At 39.1% G+C, this 20,364-nt stretch overlaps 1 pseudogene; it reads right to left on the reverse strand.

Annotated features, from left to right (window-relative positions):
* Positions 1 to 1,633: 1,633 nt before the first annotated feature.
* LOC122218396 lies at positions 1,634 to 18,487 on the reverse strand (annotated as a pseudogene).
* Between the last annotated feature and the right edge of the window lie 1,877 nt (positions 18,488 to 20,364).

Consider the following 20,364-nt stretch of genomic DNA (forward strand, 5'->3'; position numbering starts at 1 on the left):
GGTTTACAAAGTGGAGGAATTCATATGACTTGGACGAAATGTGCAGCTATTGGTTTTGAGGAGTTTGTTAAGTGCTGGTTTTATCCTCCAGTTTATTTGGGGATCTATTTATTTCATATAGAGGAAAGGAAAGTGGATTAGGGCACTGTTATAGGAATAGAAGAAATTGTGATTTTTCTCCTCTCAAGTGTTGAATGTTTTGTATACATTTTCAATGGTATGCACCTTCCTAGTATTTCTCTGTCAGTTATATATCTTTTACACTCTTATAATGTAGCCTGCAAATCTCCTCATGCAAACACAGAACTCAATGAGTGAAAATGCTAACCACCCGAGGGCCAGGGCTGAGAGGTGGGAATTAATTTGTCTTTACGTTTCCTCATATTGAACTTTACTAGATGGACAGTGCTGACCCTTGCTCTTATTAATTCATTGACCTTACATTATCCCATAAAAAATTACTTAAGGAAATTTTTATTTGACAATTTGAGGATGTTATATGACTGTCAAAAGCAAATTATACAATTTCTCCTTCTCTAACATTTATGCTTTCTTGCAGTTTTTAAGTTTTGTCAGTCAACATACGTTTCACTAAGTTCCTTTTGTGGGTAGGAGGCTTCTAGAATTTTCTTTACAAGGGACAAGAGGATGCATGAAACATAGTTCCTTCTTAGAAGAGGTTTTAGGGGGAGCTAAGGTAGCTACTCTAGAACATTAAACAGTCATTCAGATAGGTGCGCCTGGGTGGGTCAGTCGGTTAAGCATCTGACTTTGGCTCAGGTCATGGTCTCATGGTTCATGGGTTTGAGCCCCGTGTCCGGCTCTGACTGCTTGGAACCTGGAACCTGCTTTGGATTCTGTCTGTCTGTCTCTCTCTCTCTCTCTCTCTCTCTCTCTCTCTGCCCCTCCCCCCCCCACACACACACACACTCTCTCTCTCTCTCCCCAAAATGAATAAACGTTAAAAAAAAATTAAAAAAAAAAACAGTCATTCAGGTATTGTTTGGTTAACTACCATGGAAGTGACATAGAGAATTCATGTTACCCTTCAGAGAGAGGGTTGTCAACAGGCTGGAGCAGTTGAGATATGGCACTTGTCCTAGGCTTTAGAAACAGTAAGGGGTGCCTGGGTGGTTCAGTCAGTTAAGCATCCAACTTCTTGATTTCAGCTCAGGTCATGATCTCAGGGTTGGTAAGTTTGAGCCCTGTGTCTGGCTCTGGGCTGACAGTGCGGAGTCTGCTTGGGATTCTCTCTCTGCCCCTCCCCTGCTTTCTTTCTCTCTCTCCCAAAATGAATAAACATTAAAAAAAAAAAAAAGCAGCAGCTATGGTGTAGGGTAAAAAAAAAACAGTAAAACGGGCTAAGCAGACCTTGGTTCTCACTTTAGACTAGACTTGAGTGAGTTATACAATCACCCTGTGTCTCAGTTTTCTCATCTGTAAAATGAAAAGCTTAGATATAATTTTAGTGTCTATCTAGAACTAAATGTAATTATTTGGGTGAGAAGGACTCTTCTGGGTAAGGCAGCTTCTGCAGTGTCTGCCAATGATCCCTGCCTTCTGTTATTTATGGCAACATTGAGGGAATGTCACTTCAATGATTAGATTATGAAATATTGGGACTTTTTTCTTGCTAGCAGGCTCCCTCTATTGCTCTTTTGGCTTGTGTGTTGATAAAGCAAGTTGCTGTGTTGGAGAAGCCCCGAGGCAAGAAACTGAGGGCCACATCCAGACAAAGAACAATCGATGAATTGAGGTCCTCCGCCCAACAGCCAATGAAGAGCTGAACGCTTCCAACAACTATTGAGTGACATGCTTCCCCAGGAGAGCCCACAGATGAGATTGCATTCACTGAGCCAACACTTTCACTGCAGCTTTGTGAGAGACCATGAAGCAATGAGGACTCGGTCACGTCCAGATTCCTGACCTACAGAGACTGGGGTGTAATAAATGGGTGTTGTTTTAACAGGCCATATTGTCGGATAATTTGATACTCAGTAATAGACAATGAATACACCCATTTAACTAAAATATATTGTTAGGTATCACAAATACTGTTTAGTTATTATGGAACTTTTATTACAATGTAAATAATGTAGTTAATTTTTACTATAACGTAGATGAGCAAAGGAGGTGTCTGTACGACTTTCTATGTTGAAATAATCCCTGGTAAAACCTTGATAAAGCCATTAACCATCATTAAACCTGTTGGACCTCTTTCAGCGTACACGTGCATGTGGTTTTGTTTCTCCATGTATCATTTGGTGTCATCTGTTTTCTTTCAGGAATCTTTCTTTCTTTCTTTCTTTCTTTGTCTCTCTCTCTTTCCCTTCCTTCCTTCCTTCCTTCCTTTCTTCCTCTTTCTTTCTCTCCTTCTTTCTCTCTCTTTCTTTTTCTCTTTCTTCCTTCCTTCCTTTCTTTTTCTTTCTTTCTTTCTTTCTTTCTTTCTTTCTTTCTTTCTCTTTGTCTCTCTCTCTTTCCCTTCCTTCCTTCTTCCTTCCTTCCTTCCTTCCTTCCTTCCTTCCTTTCTTCCTCTTTCTTTCTCTCCTTCTTTCTCTCTTTCTCTTTCTTTCTTTCTTTCTTTCTTTCTTTCTTTCTTTCTTTCTTTCTCTCTTTGTCTCTCTCTCTCTCTTTCCCTTCCTTCCTTCCTTCCTTCCTTCCTTCCTTCCTTCCTTCCAATACTGGCTGAAAATGAACTCATATTACCTTTACGTATGGACGACTCAGCAGTGCACGCTTAGCCTGATTTGGTGCCAATTCTTTAGCCTTTGCCTTTTCCAGCTCAGCAACACAAGCCACTGACTTTGGACCCAGGACGATGCCTCCCCAGAGATGGTGGATCTCATCATATTTGTCATTGTCATTGGTCCTCATAGCTTCCACCTGCTTGGACAGACCTCCTTTGTCTTCTGAGTGAACCTGTGTGAGGTTTTCCTGTGGACCAGATGCCCAGCTTGGCCTTCCTCTTGATAATGCAATGGGGAACACCCACCTTATGACACAGGGCAGACAGGAAGACAACCAGCTCAGTGGGGTCCACAGAATGTAAAATCACTATCAGCTGAGACTTCTTTTCCATTAAGGTGGGGACAGTATTAACCCCCACTTGAAGAACAGGTGGCCTCTTAATGGGGTCATCCCCTTTGCTAGCAACTTTGTTCTCAATTCAGGCCAAAATTTCCTGCTTCTTCTCTTGCTTGGTCTCTGGTCTGAATCTGTAGATGAACTTAAGCAATTGAATAACTGTTTGGTGGTCCAAGGCCTAGGTGAACTGGTTAATGACAGAAGGAATTTTCAGATGTTTAAAGGGAAGAGCCTTTGCCATTGCAACCAGATACAGAGGGGACATTTCACAGAGTGAAGTCCCTTTGAGGCTGGATGTCCTGTCCCTTGTTTTAACAAGGGACCGACCACCTTTTTTGGCCTCTGGCTTCTTCCTGACAGCAGGGTCCAAGACCGCCTTCTTCCCTTTAGCCTTCTTTCCTTGTGGCAGCTGTGATAGCTGGAAGAGAGAGAAAGGAAAAGGAATTATCTCTTTCAGGAATTTCTTAAAATTCCTGTTCCATTGGTAGTACTTTTACAAAATACATGGATTTTTACAAAATAAAATTATTTATGTCATTGTTTGGGTTTAGGGTTGGTTGGAAGGCAGATGTTTGTGCTAGATCATTCATTCTTGCTGGTGCTTTCTTTTCCTAAATTCCTTCTCTCCTGGGTTCAGTGGCAATTCTGTGTCTAGCTTTTCTCTGGCCCTTTTAGGTCCTGCTTCTCAGTTCAGGCCAGGTTCTAGTCACCCTTGTTTGCTTTTCTTTTTAGGTTCACTTCTTAAATATGAAGGTTTTATTTTTAGAACTTTCCTGTTCTAAATCTGCATTCTCAGAGTTTATCTAGCTTGTACTTATGGTTTAAACTAGCATTTCCTGAAGTATGGGATAGGAATCACTGCCAGAATGGAATGATTTGGGGGGTTCATGCTCATATAGGTAACTAATACTGAATCACATGTTGAAAACCTTAAATCCATTTTAATGCTTTTTCTATCCAGAGTACATCAAGTTAGGTATGAAACTTGAACACTCTTCTAATATAGGCTAACCATCCTTGGTAATAAAGGAATGCAGTCCTTATGAGCAAATTTATTTTTAGGTAAATAAACCTTAAAATATGGTTTGTTTCTTTCTTTTTCTTTTTTTTTTTTTTTGTTTTTGAGGATTTCGGGGATCTATCAGGCAAATTACTTAACTAACAATAATCAGGCAATTTCTTTCTTTCCTTTTTTTTTTTTTTTTTTTTGGTCCTGTTTTATTTTATTTTATTTTTAATTTAAATTTTAGTTAGCATACAGTGCGATACTGGTTTCCAGAGTAGAAGTCAGTGATTCATCACTTATATACAACACCCAGGGCCCATCACAGGTGCCTTCCTTAATACCCATCACCCATTTAGCCCATCCTGCACTCACCTCCCCTCCAACAATCTTCAGTTTGTTCTCTATTGTTACAAGTCACTTGTGGTTTGTTTCCTGCTCTTCTTTCCACCCCCTTCACATATTCATCTGTTTTGTTTCTTTAATTCCACATATGAGTGAAATCACATGGTACTTGTCTTTCTCCAGTTGACTAATTTTGCTTAGCATGATACACTCTAGCTTCAACCATGTCATTGCAAATAGCAAGATTTCATTCTTTTTGATGGCTGAGTAAGATCTCATTGTATAAATATCACATCTTCTTTATCCATTCATCATTTGATGGACATTTGAGCTTTCTCCATAGTTTTGCTATTGTTGATAAGGCTGTTAAACATTGGGGTGCATGTACCCCTTCCATCTGGGTTTTTGTATCCTTTGGGTAAATACCTAATCGTGCAATTGCTGGATTGTATGGTAGTTCTATTTTTAGTCTCTTGAGGATCCTCCATACTGTTCTTTAGAGTGGCTGTACCAGTTTGCATTCACATCAGCAGGGCAAGAGGCTTCTCCTTTCACCACATCCTCACCAACATCTGTTGTTTCTTGTGTTATAAATTTTAGACATTCTGACAGGTATGAAGTGATATCTCACCATGGTTTTGATTTATATTTCCCTAATGATGAATGATATTGAGCATCTTTTCATGTGTCTATTAGCCATCTGGATGTCTTCTTTGGAAAAGTATCTATTTATGTCTTCTGCCCATTTCTTACCTGGATTATTTGTTTTTTGGGGTGTTGAAATTGATATGTTCTTTATAGATTTTGGATATTAACCCTTTATCAGATGTGCCATTTGCAAATATCTTCTCCCACTCCATAGGCTGCCTTTTAGTTTTGTTGATTGTTTAATTCACTGTGCAGAAGCTTTTATCTTGATGAGGTCCCGATAGTTCATGTTTGCTTTAGTTTCCCTTGTGTTTGGTGATGTGTCTAGCAAGAAATTGCTGCGGCTGAGGTTAAAGAGGTTGCTGCCTGTGTTCTCCTCCAGGATTTTGATGGTTTCCTATCTCACATTTAGGTCATTCATCCATTTTGAGTTTATTTTTGTGTATGGTGTAAGTAAGTGGTTCAGTTTCATTCTTATGCATGTCGCCATCCAGTTTTCCCAACATCATTTGTTGAAAAGACTGTCTTTTTTCCTTTGGATATTCTTTCCTGCTTTTTTGAAGATTTGTTGCCCATATGGTTGTGGGTCCATTTCTGGGTTTCTATGTGTCTGCTTTTGCACTTGTACCATACTGTCTTGATGACTACAGCTCTATAATATAGCTTGAAATCTGGAATTATGATACTTCCAGCTTTGCTTTTTTTTTCAGGATTGCTTTGGCTATTTGGGGTCTTTTGTGGTTCCATACAAATTTTCGGATTGTTTGTTCTAACTCTGTAAAAAATGCTGGTGGTATTTTGAAAGGGATTGCATTAATGTATAGATTGCTTTGGGTAGTATAGATATTTTGACAATGTTCTTCCAATCCATGAGCATGAAATGCTTTTCCATTTCTTTGTGTCTTCTTCAATTTTTTTCATAAGTGTTCTACAGTTTTTAGAGTACAGATCTTTTCCCTCTTTAGTTAGGTTTATTCCTAGGTATCTAATTGTTATTGGGGCAATTGCAAATGGGATTGATTCCTTGATTTCTTCTTCTGCTGTTTCATTATTGGTGTATAGAAATGCAACAGATTTCTACACATTGATTTTATATTCTGTGACTTTGATAAGTTCATGTATTAGTTATAGCAATTTTTTTGGTGCAGTTTTTGGGTTTTATACATAGAGTATCATGTCATCAGAGCATAACTTTTGACAAATAAGGGTAGAATCTGACATTGTATTCTTCTTTGCAGTTAGCTTTTACTCACAGCAAGTGGTACTTTCTGGTGATGGTAGTAATATAAATTTGTCCTTTAATTTATTAAAATAAAAAAGGGAATTTATTTAAGGAAAAACGTTAAGTAAATAATATGTGTGTACAATATGTGATGCATGGTTGGAGCAGAATTATGAAGGTAGTAACTGTGGTATGAGAATTTGAGAAGTGGTACACTAGAGATCTAGAAAACCACAAATGCATCATTATCCTCAATTGATCTATTTAATGGTTGTCAATGAACTGAGCATGGTTCTAAAAGGCACAGTATGGATCTGGATAATAAAAAAAGAATAATAGATGTTATTAGATGTAAGAGCACTGAGTTGGAAATGATCCTACCTACATTCTCCTGATTGCCTCAGTTTCTTTGCTGGAGAAATCTTGTGCATGGCCCAAAGCAGTGGTTCTCAGACTTTAGGTAGGGGAATCAAATTCACATGGAAGTTTCTTAAAACATAGATTAGTCCCTTGTACCTTAAGAATTTCTGCTTTAGTAGGGTCTGAGAATTTGCAGTTCTGAGTTACTAGATCTGGAGACCATACTCAGTCTAAGCTAAATCTTGGACAAAATGCTTATAACATTCTGGGGGCTCAAATTTCAAAGGAAGCTTTTGGTTAAATAGCATAGACTTATAGGGTTTTAGAAATGGAAGCAATTGATCCTATGTGTCCTAAAGTGTGGTATAGTTTTCATTGCTGGTATTTAAGAAGACTTAGATGCATTTTAATTTTAATTTATATGTGCTTATATTAAGGTGTAGTAGAAAAGCACAGTGTATCAAACCTATTATTTTTCTGCTTAGCATGAGGCTTAATGTGAGTCAATAAAAATTACTGAGTAAAAGATAATAGTGGGTTTTTCTTAGATTGTGATGGAGAACATGAATAATGGAATTGGGAAATGCTGATTCTTTTTTTTTTAATTTTTTAGTGTTTATTTCTGAAAGGGGGCGGGGAAGTGCGAGCAGGAGAGGGGCAGAAAGAGGGAGACACAGAATCCAAAACAGGCTCTGAGCTTTCAGCACAGAGCCCCATGCAGCAATCGGACTATCGAACCCGAGATCATGACCTGAGGTGAAGTCAGATGCTTAACTGACGGAGCCACCCAGGCATCCCAGGAAATGCTGATTATTAAAGCCTTACCTCTTGACTGCACCTCCACTTTCATCTCCATTGGTTGCAAATAACCAATAGTTTCTTGATTCCTTTCCATGGTTTTAGTTAAGAGCGTTGACAACTCTTTCCTTGCTCATAGTGTTTCCTAATTGTTTTTTCTTCTACTCCATTCATTGTCTACACTGTTTTCAGTGACATCTCCCTGAAACACAAACTGCAGCATGTTATCCACCCTCCCCAACCCCCCCCCCCCCCGCCCCAAATCCATCAATGGCTTCCGAGTGGCTCAGAATACAGTTCAAATTCCTTAACATCTTACACAGGCCCCACGATCAGCCTTCTACCATCACCCTCCACTCTTCTACCATATCCACCTAGGATTTGCTTTTACCAAACTACCACACATAATGAATACCTCTCCTCCTCCTAGACCCCTGTGCCTTTGCACATGCTAATTCTCTGTCGTAAGTGCCTTTCCTCTGCTATTCTGTCTGACTGATTCCTGCTTAGTTATTAAGTCTCAGCGGGTCCCATCTCCCATGGTTAGAAACTGCATATGTCTATCATAATATCTATCATGCTATTTTTTAAAAAGTCATAAAATATATGATTAGAGATTTTTCAAATATTACAAAAGTGTAAAGAAAGTCCTCCTTCCCAGCTTTCCCCAGCCTCACCTTTCTCCCTGAAGGAAACACTATAATAGTCCAGTGTGTTTTTTACACCTTTTTAATCTGGATTTACAAACATACATATAAATAATGAAATCTATCTAAGACTATGGTTTAAGAGGTTTTGTTTTGTTTTGTTTTTTTCATTTCAGATCTCATGGGCATCTGTGCACATCAGGGCTTGAAAATCTACTACTTTTTTTTTCTTTTTTTAGCAATTGCCTTTTATTTAAGGAGAGATCAAGGAAAGAGACTGACTTTCATGTCTCCAGGGTTTTTTTATAAATGTTAGAAAATCTTCATTTTATGCAGCAACTTGTCTTATTTTTATCCTTATTTTATGTCCTTGAATAAAAAATATCTACACTGTTTTCCAGGAGTGATTTCAAGCAAAACTTAGTAACCGACATTTCTTATGTTATTTATCTATGTAGTCATTTATTTTTATCATTACTCTTATCCCATCTGAATGTTTTTTGTCCTTATAACCCTTGCCACACTTCTAGGACCCATTCTTTCTTTATTTTTTTTATATTTGAATGAAACACTTGAGTGTTTCAGAATATTATTGAATTTGATTTTCACAGTGACTCTGAGAGCTAAGCAGGACAGAATCATTCCTCTTTTACAAGGAGGAAGTTGAGGCATAGAGAAAGTGGTCTAACTATAGCCTGAGCATTCTGTCCTACATCAACAACATGTCCTCTGTCCCTTGCTTGCTCAGGACTCACCATTGTGATGTCCCAGCAGATATGCTCTGAATCTATACTCTTTGAAATAAAAAAATCTAGTCTGCTTAGTTTTCCTTAGATGAATTAATTTACACTAAAATATTTGCAGTAATTGTGACTTATTGTGGTACCACTCCCAGATATGAGTGATTATCATAGGAGCTGGTGAGTTAATCTAAATGAATGATAAATCCCAGTAGGAACTGTTGGAGAAAAGAGTTTTAATCAGAGTAGACTTTTTGGTGTACTCCAAACAATTTTATATGAAAGATCCTTTGAATCCACATCTCCGAATGAAATCATACCTATTACTTATGTTTTAGGAGGACACAGCCAGCTCTTAGCAGACTTCTTTTTTTCTTTTTGCATATTCTGCTTTATTTTTTTCACATTTTTTCCCCTCTGATCCATCTCAGCCAGTTCTTCAAGTAATCCTGAAAGGAAAGTCAGACTTGCCTGGTTTCTTTGAAAACTTTTCTTCAGAATAGCTGACAAAGTTTTTGAACTGTTGGTATTCATTTTTCATGATAACCCTTCATGAAAATGACCAAAATATTTTCAGAAAGTAGACTACTGGGGGACCTCTTTACTATGCATTTGCCACTTGACTCTTGAGATCTCAATTTAATTCTGTGAATTGAGATTTTTATTGCTACAGGGTGATTAGAAAAATTAATAGCAATTTCCTCAAAGCACTTTGAGGTCCTAAGGGGCCATTTATTGTTTCAACAAGATATTCTCCTCCTAATGTGTGCGTATTATTGTTTATGAAACAATGAGGGCCCAATGAAGAATAAGATTTGTTGTTGCAAAGAGTTTGCCTTTCTTCCTTATCTGCATTGAAACATGATTTTTTTCAAGAAGGATATTAGCACTGAAATCTCTAATCTTTATTCAGAAAGATGGCTTTATTTTTTTTAATAAAGGACTAGGCTGCATCTTTATCAGCCTGATTTTTTTCCATCCCTGTGGTGCTTTTAAATATACATAGAAAGATGGTCAGAGACTCTAGAAAGAAGGCAGAGCAGTTTCCTGATGGGAGTGAAGGAAGGTCAATAACATCTGTCCTCTGAATAGGGAAAGGGAGCTGCAGGTAGTGTAGACAAGGGTCTGAGCAAATTAATTAATACATGAGAGGACATCAGGAAATGGCTTCTCTGGTTTGCTGTAAATGGGATTTAATGAACTTTCGAAAACCAACAAAAAAAGAAAATCTGGGAATTCCTTAGAAATAGATCTCCCAGTTTCCCCTATTATCTCAATCTGTGAAACAATAAATTATTTGTCTTATAATGATTTCTATTATTAGTAATAGTAGAGATGATCATATAAAGAGTATCCACAATTAGCTCTGTGCTATGCATGCTACCTACATATTGATTCTTTTGTTTTTTGGTTTTTTGGGGGTTTTTTTGTTTGTTTTTAGGTAGGCTTCATGCTCAGCACGGAGCCCAGCACAGGGCCAATGTGGGACCCATCAGGGAGCCCAATGAGAAGCCCAAAGTGGGGCTTGAACCTATGATCCCCACATCAAAACCAGAGCTGAGATCAAGAGTCAGATGCCTAATGGACTGAGTCACCCAGGTGCCCCCAGATTGATTCTATTCAATCCTTCACATGGTCTTTGAGGTAAACGCTGTGATCCTCATTTTACAGATGAAGAACCTGAGTCTCAGTACTAACAACCTGCTCAAAGATGAAGAGCTAGTAAGTTCAGGAGTGTGAGCCAAACCAGGTTGTAGTCAAACTAGCCAAACACATCCCCTCAAGTACTTTAATGCTTCTTGACCTTTCCAAACTGTGGACTGAGTTGCAATGTTCTTCACATGAAATGACAACAATGGAAAACCAGAGTTGCAAATGAGGAACTCCCTTGGCATGCCAGAGCTGAACACTCTTTGCAGCATTTACAGTAGTACTAATAAAATAAATATTCCTGGGGGCAATGGTTTGATGTTTTAGTATATTCTCTGTGCTATTTCTCATTTAGTCAACCAAATTTAATGGACATCTGCTTTGTGAAACTGACTTAAGTGTTGTGTGCACTTGCAAGGGAAATTGCAGATTCCTGACCGATGGCCAGAAAGTTGTGTTGAGATGGTAATCCTGGGGAGGTGGGGAAGACGTGAGGAGATATAAGAAGATGGGACGAGTGGATCAATGCTTTTCACATTTATGTTGTTGATGATGAGAACATTCTAAAATTGGTTAGTATTGCATAAAACAAAGCAACATGTGGCGATTGCTCAGTTAATTTCACCACCATCACCACTTTAACTGAGTAAGCTTTGTGATCTGAATTACCCTGTGTGACTTCCTTATCATCTTCCCCTGCACACCCTCCCCAATTTCTACCTCCATTAGCTTCCCCTCTTCCTTCTGTTTGTTTGCCCTGATGGAAAGAACACTGAACTACAAGTGAGGGGCCATGAGCTGTGCTTCGATTGCCACATACTACCAGTGTGATCTTAGGAGAGGCATTCTAGGGCTGCAGTGGATGGCAAAGATGGCCATAGATTTATCATCTTTTACATTCACACCCTTTGCTTATATCCTCCCACACCGATTCTGGGCTGGACCATGTGACTTGCTTTGAACAAGGGACTTTAGCAAATGTGACATACACAGAGACTTGCAACATGCTTGCACATTTGGCATGTGCTTTTGCTGCTCTCAGAACTCTGCTACCGTCACGTGAAGAAGCCTGAGTTAGCCTGTAGAATGATGAAATATGTGTGGCCCAGTTGTCCTGTCATCCTGTCCGGACAATGAGTGAGTGAGGCCATCCTAGGTCAGCCAGTTGCTGGCTGACTCACTAGTGAGCCCAGCTAAAATTAGCTGAACTAGCCCAAACCAGAGGAAGCTGCCTAGCTGATTTGCAGAATTGGAGCTTCATAAAGGTTGCTTCACTAAGTTTTGGGGTGAGTTATTCATAGCAAAAGGTAACTAATAAAAAATCCAATTAAAAAAACGCTCAAACAATGAATAGCAACATATCCACTGCTTACCCTGGAAAATTGTTGGAGATTATAAGGGATAATGAAGTAACTATGCCTATGATAGGCAAAGCTTCTGAGGAGCAGTACCCAGCGGTGTCTTGTGTTTGACCAGCAACTCGATGTTCAGTGAAGAAATTACTGGATAATAAGCTACACAATTATAAGGTGGCAGTAGCAGCAGCAACAGAATAATACAAAATTTAAAATAATTTTTTTAATGTTTATTTATTTTTGAGAGAAAGAGAGACAGAACGTGAGGTGGGAGGGGCAGAGAGAGAGGGAGACACAGAATCCGAAGCAGGCTTTAGGCTCTGAGCTGTCAGCGCAGAGCTGGACTAGGGGCTCAAACTCATGAACTGTGAGATCATGACCTGAACTCAGATGCTTAATTGGCTGAGCCACCCAGATAAATTTAATTTAATATATCAGCTACATAGAGAGAATTGAAAAGAACAAGAAAGAGCAGGAATGGGCAATCTAGGCCACCAGTGCTCTGGTCACAGGCAGGACAGCAGCCTGTAGCCCTTAGGGTTTTGGGTTTTCTCACTGTTGTCGGTAAGATACTGCCAATTGTTATCCTTCCCATTGGCTTTAAAATATTCCCAGTTATTTGACTTTTTTCTTTTTTTATTATAGCATGTCTAGATTCTATCTGGATATCATTCCCATGACAATAGTTAGTCTCCATAATGAAAAGTTTCTGAGAGCCAAATTTAGAGGTATAGAGAAGCATTTCTAGCCTATAAAAATGCAAAGACTACAAGATAAGTAAATCAAAAGAATTCTAGTGGGAGCAAGTATTTTCTGAGCTAAAGGTAATTGATCCAATGGAATCTATAAGGAATAAGGTTATGTACTTTGATTCACATTTATCTAGTGGAAACATTTTTTTTTCCAATCTGGTTATACTGTACAGTAAAGCCCATGTAGAGAAAAGTATGCAAAACCTAAAGGTACCATTTATTGAAAAATTATAGGGGCACCTGGGTGGCTCAGTCAGTTAAGCGTCCAACTTTGGCTCAGGTCATAATCTCACAGTTTGTGGGTTTGAACCCCACATCAGGCTCTGTGCTGGCAGCTCAGAGCCTGAAGCCTGCTTCCGATTCTGTGTCTCTCTCTCTGATCCTCCCCCACTCATGCTCTCTCTCTCTCTCTCTCAAAAATAAATAAACATTTTTTTTTTTACAGGAACAATTACAAAGTGAATACCCATGTAACCACTACCCAGGTCAGAGATGGAGCCTTGCCTGAACACCAGAACTCTCTTACTATTCTCATTTTCTCCCTCACACTTTCCCCTTCACTTACCCTGTTAAAATGACCACAATGCTTAATGATGATCAAGTCCTTGTGTAGCTTTAGAGCTTTACCACCTCTGCAGAGTTAACCACCTATGTGTGTAACTTTAAACACTACAGTTTTGCTTGCTTTGAATTTTCTATAAATGAAGTCATTCTGTATATACTCTTTTGCATCTTGCTTCTTTCGCTTAATGCTATTACTTGCTTTGTGTAGTTGTAGTTCATTCAATTTCATTGACAGGTGGTCTTCCATGTATGAACACACTAGACAATGTACTGTTAAGATACATCAGTAGCTTCCATCCTGTGGATCATTATAAGCAATGTAGCTGTGGCTGTCCTTACGTACCTCCTCCTGCACATGCATACAAGTTTCTCAAGAGGGTGCCTTTTTTGGGTCATAAGAGAGGCATATCTTCAAATTCAGGAGAAGAGGCCAAAATATTTCCGAAAGTGGCATGACCATTTTGCCTACTGCAAGCGGTGTGGGTGTTCTCAGTGCTCCGTGTCCTTGTCAGCACCTGATACTGTCAGTGCAGTAGTCAGTCGTTTTTGCCAATCTGGCAGATGTGTAGTGGAATCTCCTTCTGACTCACGTTTGCGTTTTCTCATTATTTATGAGGCTGAGCATTCTTTCACATATTTTTAGCCATTCAGTTTCTTTTTTATGAAGTGTCTGTTCAAGTCTTCTGTCCTTTTTCCTTTCTTCTTTTTCTTCTAATGTTAATTCACTGTTGAGAGAGAGAGAGAGAGAGAGAGAGAGCATGAATGGGGAAGGGGCAGAGAGAGAGGGAGACACAGAATCCCAAGCAGGCTCCAGGCTCTGAGCTGTCAACACAGAGCCCGACGCAGGGCTTGAATCCAAGAACCAAGAGATCATGACCTGAGTCAAAGTCGGACACTTAACTGACTGAGCCACCCCGGCACCCCTTCCGTCCTTTTTTTCTAATGTTTGTGACTTTTTCTAATGTTTTGTAGGGTTTTGCTTTGTTTTGTTTTTAACATGTTTTGCATATAAATGTCTCATTTTACATGTTACAGTAGCTTTTCCCATTCTTGGGTTTGTTTGTTTTGTTTTTCACTCTATTAATATGTATCTTTTAAAAATGTTTATTTATTTGTTTTGAGAGATAGAGCGAGAAAGAGAGCATGAACAGAGAGAGGTGCAGAGGGAGAGGAAGAAAGAGAATGTTAAGCAGGTTCCATGCTCCGTGTGGAACCTGATGCAAGACTCAGTATCACGACTGTAAGATCATGACCTGAGCTGAAATCAAGAGTCGGATGCTTAACCAACTGAACCCCCCCCAGACATCCCTTAATATGTATCTTTTGATGAATTATAAGTTCTTAATTTTAATATACTTAAATAGATCTAATTTCTTCTCTTTTGATTGCTTTTTATGTCTTATTTAAGAAAATTTTTCCTATCCTGAAGACACAAAGAAGTCTCCTATGAGCTCTTAAAAGCTTTACAGCTTTGTCTTTCACCATAAGTGTATAACATACAAGGTATGATTCTTATCTGCGTATGAGTTAAAGCTGTGACTTCACTATTTTCCATATGAATGCATACTTCTTCCAGAATCATTGATTGCAAAGGACATTATTTCTCCACTGCCTTGCCATGACATCTTAGTTATAAATCAAGTGCTCAGGATGTGTGGGTCCATTCTTGGACTCCTTATTCTGCTTCATTGGTTTACTTCTCTATTGCTGCACTAATGCCATATTTTTTTTTTCCTTTCTTAATTTTTTAATGTTTTTATTAACTTTTGAGAGAGAGACAGAGTGAGTGGGAAGGGGGCAGAGAGAGATGGAGACACAGAAACTGAAGCAGGCTCCAGGCTCTGAGCTGTCAGCACAGAGCCCAACACAGGGCTCAAACCAGGTTAGAGTGGGAGAGAGCCAAAGCATAAGAGACCCTTAAAAATGGAGAACAAACTGAGGGTTGATGGGGGGTGGGAGGGAGGGGAGGGTGGGTACTGAGGAGGGCACCATTTGGGATGAGCACTGGGTGTTGTATGGAAACCAATTTGACAATAAATTTCATATATTGAAAAAAAAAAACCTCACAAGCTGTGAGATCATGACCTGAGCCAAAGTGGGACGCTCAACTGACTGAGCCCAGGCACTCCCACATTTTCTTAATTATCACAACTTTATAATAAGCCTCGATATCTGGTAGAACGAAAGTCTTTACACTTGGTTCATCCTCAAGAAAGAGGGTTAGCTATTGCACCAGGGAAACCAGAGAGACAAGTTTGGAATCTACTGGAATCATTAGAGCAGAAGATGATGAAAGCCTGTATTAGGATCATGGAAATAGCAATGGGGAGAGGGGCTGGTTTTAGAGCAGTTCAGGAGATCGCTGGAAAGAATGCCAAACAATTGCTTCTAAATGATGTAAGGAGATAAGCTTTGGTGGAAAAAGATTATATGAATAGATCAAAGAGAAAATAATGAATGGACAGCAACATCTTCAAAACAGGCTACCACAGGCTCTGTGGAAACTTTTACAACAGTAAAATTTCAGAAAGTTAAAAAAAAATAAAGACGAAAAATCAGAAATTGTAGAGAACTTTGAAGGAACCAGAGACCTGCAATTGATATGAAACTGGTGATTGATGATAAATATATTAACAGGAATTATGCATGGCTCCACTTTGTTTAATATTATTTTTCAGTTTTTGACATTCCTTGCAATAAGTTTTTCAATTTCTACATCTGGTGCCTTTCAGGTAACTTGATTTCAGTTTGTAACATCATAAGTCTTGCTGAAAATGCATTCAATATTTCCCAGTTGATAGTATCTTCTAGGGCTTGACTCAGCCTGTGTTTTCTAACAAACTCTCTTATCATTTTTTCTCCTATACTGAATTTTTTCTGATATGTTCTTTAACAAGTTCAAGAAAAGCAGATCAAACAATAACTAGACTAGTGTGGTCAGACTTCATATTTTGTGTCATTCCTGTTAAGAGATTAATTAATAAGATACATACTAGTTTGTGACTACCAGTTGATTACTAGAGAATTTTCATTTGCTTTGAAATGTAGGAACATTTAATGTAGTAATTCACAGCTGAATATTTCACACTCAAGATCACACCTTCTTATTTCTATTCCTTGCCCTTCTGAATTTTGCACTTTTGAAAGAAATGGGCCCTCTGGAGCATGACAAATTTGATTTAAAGGTATTTGCCACAGGATGTTATTTTCTGTCAAAAGTTAATGTAACAGTAGGTTCTCTCTTCTTAGTTTGGAACTCATGGGCTGGGGAACTGCTAATGTAAATTCTAATCTTAGACCTGTTGGCATGGCAAATATGGAAAAAAACCCAGATAATTGTTCAAGAGGTATAGATTAAGAAGGCTGCAGGACCTATAATTAAGACATTTTTGAATTTAGTGAATTATAACCTGATTTTCAAAAGTAATAGTGGCATTTGCAAATGAGAGAAGAAAAAAATGATAGGATGTAGGAACAAATGCAGCTAGAACTCAGATGTACCAAACTCTGTGTGTGTGTGTGTGTGTGTGTGTGTGTGTGAGAAAGAGAGAGAGAGATTGGTGTGGGTGAAGAAGGTTGTTTTAACTTTTTAGCTGTTAACACTTCAGAGTGAAAGATCAAATCTCTGAAGCATGGCGATAGAATGTTTAGAGAAGAAAGAAACAGACCCTGAGTGCTCCCTTGGAATGTATGGCATGTTAATAAACATGCCTACAGATCCAGAAATTCCACTTCTGGATATTTATCTGAAGAAAACGAAAACACTAACATGAAAAGACATCTCTACCTCTATGTTCATTGCAGCATTATTTACAATAGCTAAGATACGGAAGTAACCTAAATGCCCATCGATGGATGAATGGATAAAGAAAATGTGGGATATATATGTGTGTGTGTGTGTGTGTGTGTGTGTGTGTATACACACACACACACACACACACACACACATATATATACACACACATATATATATACACATATATATACATATATATATATACACACATATATATATACATATATACACACACACAAGCACGCATATATACACACACACACACACACACACACATATATATATATATATATAAAATGAAATATTATGCAACCATAAAAAGAAGGCGATCCCACCACTTGCAATAACATGACTGGATCTTGAGGACACTATGCTAATTGAAATAAATCAGAGAAAGACAAATACCATATGATCTTATTTATATGTAAATATAAAAAAAAACACCTTAGACCAGAACCCACCCCCCCCCCCAATACCCTGAGCTCATAGATACACAGAAGAGATTGGTGGTTGCCAGAGGTAGGAGGTGAGGAATGGGCGTAATGGATGAAGTTTGTCCAAAAGGGCAAGCTTCCAGTCATAAAATAAATAATTAATGAGATGTAATGTACAGCATGATGACTATAGGTAATAATACTGTATTGCATATTTGAACATTGCTAAGAGAGTAGACCTTAAAAGTTCTCATCACAAGAAAAAATATTTGTAACCATGTATGGAAATGGATGTTAACTGGACTTGTGATCATTTCACAATATATAAAAATATCGAATTCTCATGTTGTACACTTGAAAGTAATATAATGTCACATGTCACATGTACCTCACTAACAAAAGTAAACATGCTTACATAGTATGAAGGTGTATCATCTCAGTTCAGGTTATAGTGAAAGTTACAAAACTTAGACTCAAAGCTTGATTATGTTTTTGGATGTCTCATTTCATCTCTGTGTTTTGCCTTTCATAGAAAATGATTTGCTCTGTATTTGTAATTCATCCTTTACTGTTTACTCAGCGAGGAATTGAAGGAAATTCTTTAGTCATTTAAGATCTGGTTTTGAATCTATTGCAGACCCCTATGGAAGTTATTCTATCTGCCCAATGTTCAGCATTCATAAAGTGGGTGTTTCCAAGGAGTGAAGAAGTGACATATTCCTCTGAGAAAAATGGTGTTAGGAGTGGAGTTTAGTAGACCAAACTACTTCAAAGAGTCTGTAACAGTCTGGGTCTAACTGGGAGATAGAAACCGCATAGTAGGTTAAAGAGGAATTTTGATATAAGAATTTGTAACTCTAATAAAGAGTAACTATAAGACAGAGGAAACTTTATATAGTACATAAGGGCTGAGGGGGAATACTCAAGGAAAGACATGTTTGGAAGGAGTTCAGGCTTCTTGGATAAAGTGTGCTGTGGCCACCTAACAGCAGGCAAGTTGGCAGGAGTGGAGTTGTAGGCAGACATCAGGCAGTCCTCCAGGTGCATGCAGGTGGGGAGCAGACGATTGGCAACAGGTGGTGTGGGCATGCAGTGGGGGTCTTGATGTTAGCAGGGGCAGAAGGCTTTCCAGATGTAGGATGCGCTGGGAATGGGGGTGGGTGAGTGAAGGTTTTCAAGAGAGGACGAGTTATCACCAGGCCAAGCTGCAAGGTCGTGAGGGATCATGTTCTGGTTACATGGCTTGGGCAGGCTCCATCCAGACAAGGCAAACACCCAACTGTCTCCCCTACCTGTGCTGAGAATTTCCAGAAGCCTCTTCCTCTTGCATTGTCTCTTCAGCACCCTCTGTTGGGGAGGCTTAGTATCATACCCTAAAGGCAAAATGCTTCTAGGAATTCCTGGGTGGTTTATCATAAAGCGTTATATTCAGGGATGTGTTTGGCAATGAACTGATAACCAATGCAGAGTTCAAGGGCAGTAAAGAAGGCCAATACTGGCATTACAAAAAAGACTGGTGGCTCTTTTCAGTCTGTGAAAGGAGAGCCCTTAAGGGAATGCAGGCAAACAACCTTTTTTTCCTGTTGACAAAAGACTCAAACACTTTGATATTTTTTCAACGTGTTATGGCATATTAATTTGTGCATTTAGATAAAGTGGAGCAAGTTTTTACCTGTTATTTTTAAATTAAAAATTTTTAATGTTTATTCATTTTTGAGAGAGAGAGAGAGAGAGAGAGGAGACACACACACACACACACACACACACACACACGAAGTGCGAGCGGGGGAGGGGCAGAGAGGGAGGGAGACACAGAATCTGAGGCAGGCTCCAGGCTCCGAGCTGTCAGCACAAAGCCCAACAAAAGGTTTCAAACTCATGAACTGGGAGATCATGACCTGAGCCCAAGTCGGACACTTAACCACCTGAGCCACCCAGGCACCCCATTTTGTCTGTATTTTTAAAGACAAATGCAAACCTTAGAGACAGTCATATTCAAATAAGCGTGTCCAAATAACCACAAGTACTAAAGCACTCAGCCCCTGGAAAACAATAAAGGGGACGCAGTTCATAAACCCAGGGAGCACTTCTCATGTCTCTTTTCCATCTTCGGCCTGATTCTTTTTCATATCATTTTATGCTGGAGCCTCTCCTCTGTGACCCTCCACTCCCACAGAAAAAAATCCTCTTTTTCTCTGAACCCCATGACTTACTTTTTCTCTCCCATTATTCTCTTTCTCTCTCAACTTTGTCTCTCGCTTTCTTCTCCTTTTCCTTTTCTCCTTAGGCTTTCCTCTCTGGATTCTTAGCTTCAATTGTCCTCTGCTCATTTTCTAATTCAGCCTTGCAGGATTCCTTGAATTAGTTTGTCAGAGAAGCTCCTCAGAAGGCAGAGGAGTGAGGGGTGCCTCATTCTCTTCACTGAGGTGGGTGGGGAGGCTGGGAACATTAACAGATTATAAATCCTGTCCCCTTCACACTTTCTCCTCATCAATCTTTGTTGACTCCTGCAAAGAGATATTCAATGTTCAATATTTAAATGTTCTTCCAGAAGTTCTTTGAATTTACAGCCTAAGGCCACCCTGTTCTTTGTTCTCTTTACAGGGCTGTACATCATTTCTCTTGGTTCCTTGGAAAGGACAGCCAGGTGAAGTGTGAGCATGCAAGCACGTGCACACACACACACACACACACGCACGCACATTCACACATCATTCTCCCTTCTGGAAACCTTGAACATCCATATTAGCATTTAAACTCTTTGCCCTCTAGCATCTCTGCTCCTTAAAACTTGCAAAGAAAATGTATTCCCTACGTAACCATATTCACAGTTCGATGTTCTTTTTAGGTGCTCTTCTGCATAAGCAAGCATCTGTGTGAGTGCCAGGGAGTGGCCCCCGGTGGGCACTGAGACACTATTTACATACAACCCTGCCAGATTAGAGGCACATGAGAAGGCACAAGAG

This window comes from Panthera leo, chromosome B1, assembly GCF_018350215.1.
Source record: "Panthera leo isolate Ple1 chromosome B1, P.leo_Ple1_pat1.1, whole genome shotgun sequence".
NCBI classification, from domain to species: Eukaryota; Metazoa; Chordata; class Mammalia; order Carnivora; family Felidae; genus Panthera; species Panthera leo.